Raw genomic sequence first — 11524 nt, 5'->3', positions numbered from 1 at the left:
GGATTGTGATTTGTGATTGTCACCGGTCTGCGGCTGGTGGAGGGAGCAGATATAACCGGAGGAGGCCGGGGCGCGGGAGCAGGCAGTGAGTCCCAGAGGACACACGGTCAGGGTGGGATCACGGGGCACACGGTGAGAGCACAGAGGGTATAGGGCCGGCACGGGATGAGAGCACAGAGAACATACAACCAGCATGGGGTGAGAGCACAAAGGACACACGGCCGGCATGGGATGGGAACACAGGACCCACGGTGAGAGCACAGAGGGTATAGGTCCGGCACGGGGTGAGAGCACAGAGGATACAGTGCCGGCATGGGGTGAGCCCAGAAGATGCAGCCGGCACGGGGTTGGGAGCACAGGGAACACACGGCCGGCATGGGGTGAGAGCACAAAGGACACACACCTGGCATGGGATGGGAACACAGAGGACACAGCCTGGAAAGGGTGGGTGTCATGATTCCCAATGGCAGGGAAACATCAGAACACAAAAATAACGGACGAGCTCTGGGTGATGGAATCTCGAGCTGACCGTGAGCTAAATCTACCACACAACTAATAGTAGCCAGGGAGCATACCTATGACTTCCTAGATGCCACGCGCCAGCCGGAGGACTAACTACGCCTGGTAGAGGAAGGAACAGACCTGGCTTACCTCTAGGGAAATACCCCAAAAGATGATAGCAGCCCCCCACATGTAATAACGGTGAGTTAAGAGGAAAAGACATACACAGTATGAAAGTAGATTTAGCAAAGAGAGGTCCACTTACTAGATAGCAGAAGGATACAAAAGAGGACTTCACGGTCAACTGAAAACCCTTTCAAAAAACCATCCTGAAATTACTTTAAGACTCCTGTGTCAACTCATGACACAGGAGTGGCAATTTCAGCCCACAAGAGCTTCCAGCTACAGAGAATAACAAAAACTGCAAACTGGACAAAAGATACAAAACAAAAGGACAAAGTCCACTTAGCTGATCAGCAGACTAGTAGCAGGAACATGCAACCGAAGGCTCTGGTTACAATGATGACCGGCAAGGAAATGACTGGAGAGCAAGGCTAAATAGGAAACTCCCAAACACTGATGGGAGCAGGTGAACTGAGACAGCAAAGCACACACAAGTCACCAGTACCACCAGCAACCACCAGGGGAGCCCAAAAAGCGGATTCACAACAGTACCCCCCCCCTTAAGGAGGGGGCACCGAACCCTCACGAGAACCGCCAGGGCGATCTGGATGAGCCCTATGAAAGGCACGAACCAAATCCGAGGCATGAACATCAGAGGCAGTTACCCAAGAATTATCTTCCTGACCATAGCCCTTCCATTTAACCAGATATTGAAGTCTCCGTCTGGAAATACGGGAATCCAAGATCTTCTCTACAACGTACTCCAATTCACCCTCCACCAGCACAGGAGCAGGAGGTTCAGTAGAAGGAACCACCGGTACCTCATATCTCCGCAACAACGACTGATGGAATACATTATGGATAGCGAAAGATGCCGGGAGGTCCAAACGAAAGGACACAGGGTTAAGTATCTCCAAAATCCTATAAGGACCGATGAACCGAGGCTTAAACTTAGGAGAAGAAACCCTCATAGGGACAAAACGGGAAGACAACCACACCAAGTCCCCAACACGAAGGCGAGGACCAACACGACGACGGCGGTTAGCAAACTGCTGAGTCCTCTCCTGGGACAACTTCAAATTGTCCACCACTTGTCCCCAAATCTGATGCAACCGATCCACCACCGCATCCACTCCAGGACAATCCGAAGATTCCACCTGACCAGATGAAAAACGAGGATGAAACCCTGAATTGCAAAAGAAAGGAGAAACCAAAGTGGCAGAACTAGCCCGATTATTAAGAGCAAATTCTGCCAACGGCAAAAAGGCAACCCAATCATCCTGATCCGCAGACACAAAACACCTCAAATAAGTCTCCAAAGTTTGATTAGTTCGCTCCGTCTGGCCATTAGTCTGAGGATGGAATGCAGACGAAAAAGACAAATCAATGCCCAACCTGGCACAGAATGCCCGCCAAAATCTAGACACGAACTGGGTTCCCCTGTCAGAAACGATGTTTTCCGGAATACCATGCAAGCGAACCACATTTTGAAAAAACAAAGGAACCAACTCCGACAAGGAAGGCAACTTCGGCAATGGCACCAAATGAACCATCTTAGAAAAACGGTCACACACCACCCAGATGACAGACATCCTCTGAGAGACAGGAAGATCAGAAATAAAGTCCATCGAGATGTGCGTCCAAGGCCTCTTCGGAACAGGCAAGGGCAACAATAACCCACTAGCCCTAGAACAACAAGGCTTGGCCCGAGCACACACATCACAAGACTGCACAAAAACACGCACATCCCGAGACAGGGAAGGCCACCAGAAGGATCTAGCCACCAAATCTCTGGTACCAAAAATTCCAGGATGACCCGCCAACGCAGAAGAATGAACCTCCGAGATGACTCTACTGGTCCAATCATCAGGAACAAACAGTCTACCAGGCGGACAACGATCAGGTCTATCCGCCTGAAATTCTTGCAAAGCACGTCGCAGATCTGGGGAGACAGCAGACAAAACCACCCCATCCTTAAGGACACCAGCAGGTTCAGAATCCCCAGGAGAGTCAGGCTCAAAACTCCTAGAAAGAGCATCTGCCTTAACATTTTTAGAACCCGGTAAGTATGAAACCACAAAATTAAACCGAGAAAAAAACAACGACCATCGTGCCTGTCTAGGATTCAGGCACCTGGCAGACTCTAGATAAATCAGATTCTTGTGATCAGTCAAAACTACCACCTGATGTCTGGCACCCTCAAGCCAATGACGCCACTCCTCAAATGCCCACTTCATGGCCAAAAGCTCCCGATTACCAACATCATAGATTCGCTCGGCGGCCGAAAATTTTCGAGAAAAGAACGCACAAGGTCTCATCACTGAGCAGTCGGAACTTTTCTGCGACAAAACCGCCCCCGCTCCGATCTCGGAAGCATCGACCTCAACCTGAAAGGGAAGAGAAACATCAGGCTGGCGCAACACAGGGGCAGACAAAAAGCGGCGCTTAAGCTCCCGAAAGGCCTCCACAGCAGCAGGGGACCAATTGGCAACATCAGCACCCTTTTTGGTCAAATCCGTCAGAGGTTTAGCAACGCCAGAAAAACCAGTTATAAATCGACGATAAAAATTAGCAAAGCCCAAGAATTTCTGAAGACTCTTAAGAGAAGTAGGCTGCGTCCAGTCACAAATAGCCCGAACCTTGACAGGGTCCATCTCAATAGAAGAAGGGGAAAAAATGTACCCCAAAAAGGAAATCTTTTGAACCCCAAAAACACACTTTGAACCCTTTACACACAAAGAATTCTCCCGCAAAACCTGAAAAACCCTCCTGACCTGTTGAACATGAGACTCCCAGTCATCAGAAAAAAATCAAAATATCATCCAAATACACAATCATAAATTTATCCAAATATTCACGGAAAATATCATGCATTAAGGACTGAAAAACTGAAGGTGCATTAGAAAGGCCGAAAGGCATTACTAAATACTCAAAATGGCCCTCAGGCGTATTAAATGCGGTTTTCCACTCATCCCCCTGCTTAATTCGCACCAAATTATACGCCCCACGAAGATCAATCTTAGAGAACCACTTAGCCCCCCTTATGCGAGCAAACAAATCAGTCAGCAAAGGCAACGGATACTGATATTTGACTGTAATTTTATTCAGGAGTCGATAATCAATACAAGGCCTCAGAGAGCCATCCTTCTTAGACACAAAGAAAAAAACAGCTCCTAAAGGAGATGAAGAAGGACGAATATGTCCCTTTTCCAGGGACTCCTTAATATACTCTCGCATAGCAACATGTTCAGGTTCGGATAAGTTAAACAAACGACCCTTTGGAAATTTACTGCCAGGAATCAGATCTATGGCGCAATCACAATCTCTGTGGGGAGGGAGTGAACCAATTTTAGGCTCCTCAAAAATATCACGATAATCAGACAAAAATGCCGGAATCTCAGAGGGAATAGATGACGAAATGGAAACCAAAGGTACGTCCCCATGAGCCCCCCGACATCCCCAGCTTAACACAGACATTGTTTTCCAGTCAAGGACTGGGTTATGAGATTGTAATCATGGTAATCCAAGCACTAAAACATCATGTAAATTGTACAACACAAGGAAGCGAATCACCTCCTGATGGTCTGGAGTCATACGCATAGTCACTTGCGTCCAGGATTGTGGTTTATTACAAGCCAAAAGCGTAGAATCAATACCCTTCAGAGGTATAGGGACTTCCAGAGGCTCTAAATCAAACCCACAGCGCCTGGCAAGGGACCAATCCATAAGACTCAGAGCGGCGCCAGAGTCCACATAGGCATCCACGGTAATAACTGATAATGAACAAATCAAGGTTACAGACAAAATAAATTTGGACTGTAAAGTGCCAATTGAAATAGACTTGTCAACCTTCCTTGTACGTTTAGAGCATGCTGATATAACATGAGCAGAATCACCACAATAGAAGCATAACCCATTTTTACGCCTATAATTCTGCCGCTCGCTTCTGGACAGAATTCTGTCACATTGCATTTTCTCTGGCATATCTTCAGAAGATACCGCCAAATGGTGCACGGGTTTGCGCTCCCGCAAACGCCGATCAATCTGAATAGCCATTGTCATGGACTCATTCAGACCTGTAGGCGCAGGGAACCCGACCATAACATCTTTAACGGCATCAGAAAGGCCCTCTCTGAAATTTGCCGCTAGGGCGCACTCATTCCACTGAGTAAGCACAGACCATCTACGAAATTTTTGGCAGTATATCTCAGCTTCATCTTGCCCTTGAGATAGGGCTATCAAAGCTTTTTCAGCTTGAATCTCCAAATTAGGTTCCTCATAAAGCAACCCTAAAGCCAGAAAAAACGCATCCACATTGAGCAACGCAGGATCCCCTGGTGTCAATGAAAATGCCCAATTTTGAGGGTCACCTCGCAGCAAAGAGATTACAATCTTAACCTGCTGGACAGGATCTCCAGAGGAGTGAGGTCTGAGAGAAAGGAACAATTTACAATTATATTTGAAATTCAGGAACCGAGATCTATCTCCGGAAAACACCTCTGGTGTAGGAATTTTAGGTTCAGACATCGGAGTATGTATAACAAAATCTTGTAAATTTTGAACCTTGGTAGCAAGATTACTTAAACCTACAGCCAAACTCTGAGGATCCATCTTTAAACAGGTGAGATCAGAGCCATTCAAGGATTAGAAGGAGAGAAAGGCAAAGGCTGTAATTGGAGCTGAAATACAACTGATCCAACTATGGAGCAAGCATAGGGGGGAAAAAAAAATAAAAAATCTACAGACTTCTTTTCTCTCTCCTTTCTTCTGCCAATAACTTTAACATTGGCCGGTCATACTGTCATGATTCCCAATGGCAGGGAAACATCAGAACACAAAAATAACGGACGAGCTCTGGGTGATGGAATCTCGAGCTGACCGTGAGCTAAATCTACCACACAACTAATAGTAGCCAGGGAGCATACCTACGACTTCCTAGATGCCACGCGCCAGCCGGAGGACTAACTACGCCTGGTAGAGGAAGGAAAAGACCTGGCTTACCTCTAGGGAAATACCCCAAAAGATGATAGCAGCCCCCCACATGTAATAACGGTGAGTTAAGAGGAAAAGACATACACAGTATGAAAGTAGATTTAGCAAAGAGAGGTCCACTTACTAGATAGCAGAAGGATACAAAAGAGGACTTCACGGTCAACTGAAAACCCTTTCAAAAAACCATCCTGAAATTACTTTAAGACTCCTGTGTCAACTCATGACACAGGAGTGGCAATTTCAGCCCACAAGAGCTTCCAGCTACAGAGAATAACAAAAACTGCAAACTGGACAAAAGATACAAAACAAAAGGACAAAGTCCACTTAGCTGATCAGCAGACTAGTAGCAGGAACATGCAACCGAAGGCTCTGGTTACAATGATGACCGGCAAGGAAATGACTGGAGAGCAAGGCTAAATAGGAAACTCCCAAACACTGATGGGAGCAGGTGAACTGAGACAGCAAAGACACACAAGTCACCAGTACCACCAGCAACCACCAGGGGAGCCCAAAAGCGGATTCACAACAGGTGGGATCACGGGGCACAGGGTGAGAGCATCGAGGACACACGGCCGGCATGGGATGGGAACACAGAGGACACAGCCGGCAAAGGGTGGGATCACAGGGGGCACATGGTGAGAGCACAGAGGATACAGTGCCAGCATTCTGGTGGGAGCACAGGACACACAGCCAGCATGGGGTGACAGCACAGAGGACACACGGCCAGCACGGGGTGGAAGAACAGGGAGCACACAGTGAGAGCACAGACGTTACAGGGCAGACACGGCATGGGAGCACAGAGGATACAGGGCCGGCATGGCATGGAAGCACAGTGGATACAGGGCTGGCATGGCGTGGAAGCACAGAGGATACAGGGCCGGCATGGGGTGAGAGCACAGAGGATACAGGGCCGGCACGGGGTGGGAGCACAGAGGATACAGGGCCGGCACGGGGTGGGAGCACAGAGGATACAGGGCCGGCACGGGGTGGGAGCACAGAGGATACAGGGCCGGCACGGGGTGGGAGCACAGAGGATACAGGGCCGGCACGGGGAGGGAGCACAGAGGATACAGTGCCGGCACGGGGAGGGAGCACAGAGGATACAGGGTCGGCACGGGGAGGGAGCACAGAGGATACAGGGCCGGCACGGGGAGGGAGCACAGAGGATACAGGGTCGGCACGGGGTGAGAGCACAGGACACACGGCTGGCATGGGGTGGAAGCACAAGGGGTACATGGTGAGTGAACAAAGGATACAGGGCGGGCACGGAGTGAGAGGACAGAGGACACATGGTCAGCACGATGTGGGAGCACAGCAGATATGTGATTGTGAGGAGAAACGCGTCTTCTCCAGCGATGTTCCAGGGACTGAGCATCAATGGAGAAAATCACTGTCAGCAGAAGACTTCATCCACTGAGTTCATGCTCAAAACTTATAACTCTGCCTCCATCAGGCCAAACAATTATACTTCACCGCTGTCATCACATCATTATCCAACAATCCAAAATGACTGTGAAACAGTCCTCTCCCTCCCGAGCCCTAAAGTACAGCAACCTCAGCACTGACGATCTGCCACTTATCTCCTAAAAATAAACACCCGTATCCAAAAGAAATGGTCTTCCAATGACCCAATGTTACAGTTCCTCTTCCCTCAGGCTCACTTTCCACCTTTGAACCTCTAAGGCTAGTTTCACACTAGCGTTAACTGCAATACGTCGCAAATGCGTCGTTTTGCCGAAAATACGCATCCAGCAAAAGTTCTTGCTGGATACGTTTTTTCGTCATAGACTAACATTAGCGACGCATTAGCGACGCATTAGCGACGCATTTGCGACGCATTGCAAAACGTCGCATCCGTCTTGCGACGCTTGGGCGTGTGTTAGCGGACCATCGGGAAAAAAAAACGTTACATGTAACGTTTTTTGCTCCCGACGGTCCGCTTTTTCCGACCGCGCATGCGCGGCCGGAACTCCGCCCCCACCTCCCCGCACTTCCCCGCACCTCACAATGGGGCAGCGGATGCGTGGGAAAAATGCATCCGCTGCCCCCGTTGTGCGGCGGAGACCACGCTAGCGTCGGGAACCTCGGCCCGACGCACAGCGACGGGTTGTTCCCGACGCTAGTGTGAAAGTAGCCTTACAGAAGAAGTTACCTGACTCCTTGCTTCTTCTCACCCTACAACCTGCATCAGTGACCCTATTCCCTCACATCTCCTCCCTCTCACCAGCTGTGACCTCTCGCTTAACTTCTATCCTCGAGTCTAATGTGCACACGTCCGGATTTCTTGCAGAAATTTCCTGAAGAAAACTGGAAATTTTCTGCAAGAAATCCGCATTTTTTTTTTTGCGGTTTTTTTCGCGTTTTTTTTTAGCATTTTGCAAGCGTAATTAGCTTGCAGAATGCTAAAGTTTTCCAAGCGATCTGTAGCATCGCTTGGAAAACTGACTGACAGGTTGGTCACACTTGTCAAACATACTGTTTGACAAGTGTGACCAACTTTTTACTATAGATGCTGCTTATGCAGCATCTATAGTAAAAGATAGAATGTTTAAAAATAATAAAAAAAAATGCTTATACTCACCCAGACGATCTCCTCACCGGCGTCCGTTCCGTATAGATGGTGTGTGTGCGCAGGACCTTCCATGACGTCGCGGTCACGTGAGCGGTCACATGACCGGTCTCGACCAATCACAGGACCGTGACGTCATCGCAGGTCCTTCACCGCACACCAGCTACAGGAACCGAAGCGGCAGCATGCACCTGAGAGGCGGGAAGACATCGAAGGTGAGTATATCACTATTTTTTATTTTAATTCTTTTTTTTTTACCACTTATATGGTGCCCAGTCTGTGGAGGAGAGTCTCCTCTCCTCCACCCTGGGTACCAACCGCACATGATCTGCTTACTTCCCGCATGGTGTGCACAGCCCCGTGCGGGAAGTAAGCAGATCAATGCACTCCTAGGTGTGCGGAATCCCCGCAATTCCGCATTTTTAATGAACATGTTGCTTTTTTTTCCGCGATGCGATTTTTTCGCGGAAAAAAATCGCAACATTTGCACAAAAAATGCGGAATACCCTGTAAATAATAGGAGGCATATGTTAGCGTTTTTTTCGCGTTTTTATAGCGAAAAAAAGTGAAAAAAACGCGAAAAATCCTGAACGTGTGCACATGGCCTAACACTCCGTTCTGGACCAGAACTGCGCTGCTGACGACAGAGCAGTCGCTATTCTTCCCTTCATCTGTAATCTCCTGGAACGTTTGGTCCACTCCGTCTAATCCGCCATCTCTGATAACGCTCTGCTTTTTCACCCTGGTATCTGCTGTTTACACTCTACAGAATCTGCCCTCACTGAAGTCTGTAACGATCTAACAGCTAAATCTACTGCTCCCTGCTGAATCTCCTGGATCTCCGCGACATCTTACACTGTGGATTACCAGCTCCTCATCATTATGCTCCGCTCTATCATCCTCAAGGACAGTGTGCTCTCATGGTTCACCTCCTAGTTCTCTGACCACTTCCTCTGTGTATTGATCTCCCTCTTACTAACCCCCTCCCTTCACCAATCCATACTGAACGCAACTGACAGGATCTTATTTGTGTCCATTTGCTACACCGATGCCTCCACCCTGTGCCCGCCATTGGACTAGTTACGTACCAGCTATGGAGTACAACATAAACTCATTACTCACACCCACAAAGCTCTCCCCAGTGCTGCATCGCCCTACATCTCCTCCTCCTCTGTCTACCACCCTACCCGTCCTCACCACAGTGCTGCACTGCCCTACATCTCCTTCATATGTCTACCACCTACCCATCCTCTCCACAGTGCTGCACAGTCCTACATCGCCTCATCTGTCTCCCAACTTCGTGTCCACTCCAAAGTGCTGCACTGCCCTACATCTCCTCCTCCTGTCTACCACCTACCCGTATTCTCCACAGTGCTGCACCACTCTACATCTCCTCATCTCTATCTTCCACCTTCTCTGTCTACCACCTACCCGTCCTCTCCACAGTGCTGCACAGCCATACATCTCATCTGTCTACCACCTATCTGTCCACTCCAGTGCTGCACCGTCCTATATCACCTCGTCTTTCTCCCACCCTACCCATCCTCTCCACAGTGCTGCACCGCTCTACATCTCCTCATCTCTAGCTACGACCCTACTCATCCTCTCCACAGTGCTGCACCACTCTACATCTCATCCTCATCTCTAGCTACCACCCTACTCGTTCTCTCTACAGTGCTGCAGTCTTACTTCTCCTCATCTGTCTACCACCTACCCGCCCTCTCCACAGTGCTGCACTGCCCTTCATCTCCTCATCTGTCTACCACCTACCCATCCTCTCCAGTGCTGCACCGCCCTACATCTCCTCATCTGTCTACCACCTACCGGTCCTCTCCACAGTGCTGCCACCGCCCTACATCTCCTCCTCATCTGTCTACCACCTACCCGTCCATTGCTGTGCTGCACCGCCCTACATCTCCTCCTGTCTGCCACCTACCTGTCCTCTCCACAGTCCTGCACCGCCCTACATCTCTCATCTCTACCACCTACCAGTTCTCTCCAGTGCTGCACCGCCCTACATCTCATCTGTCTCCCACCTACCCGTCCTCTCCACAGTGCTGCACCGCCCTACATCTCCTCATCTGTCTCCCACCTGCCCGTCCTCTCCAGTGCTGCACCTCCCTACATCTCATCTGTCTCCCACCTACCCGCCCTCTCCACAGTGCTGCACTGCCCTACATCTCATCTGTTTACCACCTACCCATCCTCTCCAGTGCTGCACCGCCCTACATCTCCTCATGTGTCTCCCACCTACCCGTCCTCTCCACAGCGCTGCACTGCCCTACATCTCATCTGTCTACCACCTACCGGTCCTCTCCAGTGCTGCACCGCTCTACATCTTCTCATCTGTCTGCCACCTACCTGTCCTCTCCACAGTGCTGCACTGCCCTACATCTCATCTACCACCTACCCGTCCTCTCCAGTGCTGCACCACCCTATATTTCCTCATCTGTCTGCCACTTACCCATCCTCTACACAGTGCTGCACTGCCCCTACATCTCCTCATGTCTCCCACCTACCCGTCCTCTCCACAGTGCTGCATTGCCCTACATCTCATGTCTCCCACCTACCCGTCCTCTCCACAGTGCTGCACAGTCCTACATCTCATTTCTGTCTACCACCTACCCGTCCTCTCCAGTGCTGCACCATCCTACATCTCATCTGTCTCCCACCTATCTGTCCTCTCCAGTGCTGCACCGTCGTACATCTCCATCTGTCTACCATCCTACCCGTCCTCTCCAGTGCTGCACCGTCCTACATCTCCTCCTCATCTATCACCCTACCCGTCCTCACCACAGTGCTGCACCGTCCTACATCTCCTCCTCCTGTCTTCCACCCTACACGTCCTCTCCAGTGCTGCACCGTCCTACATCTCCTCCTCTACCACCTACCTGTCCACTCCACAGTGCTGCATCGTCCTACATCTCCTCCATCTCTGTCTACCATCTACCTGTCCACTCCACAGTGCTGCATCGTCCTCCATCTGTCTACCACCTACCTGTCCTCTCCACAGTGCTGCACCGTCCTACATCTCCTCCTTCTCTGTCTACTACCTACCCATCCTCTCCAGTGCTGCACTGCCCTACATCTCATCTGTCTACCACGTACCCGTCTTCACCACAGTGCTACACCGTCCTACATCTCCTCATCTCTATCACCCTACCCGTCCTCACCACAGTGCTGCACCGTCCTACATCTCCTTCTCTGTCTACCACCTACCAGTCCTCAACACAGTGCTTCACTGTCCTATATCTCCTCCTCATCTGTCTATCACCCTACCTGTCCTCTCCACAGTGCTGCACCGCCCTACATCTCCTGTCTACCACCTGTCCTCTCCAC

The sequence above is a fragment of the Ranitomeya variabilis genome, chromosome 4 (genome assembly GCF_051348905.1).
Source record: "Ranitomeya variabilis isolate aRanVar5 chromosome 4, aRanVar5.hap1, whole genome shotgun sequence".
Taxonomy (NCBI): Eukaryota; Metazoa; Chordata; class Amphibia; order Anura; family Dendrobatidae; genus Ranitomeya; species Ranitomeya variabilis.
This window is presented reverse-complemented; position numbering follows the sequence as displayed.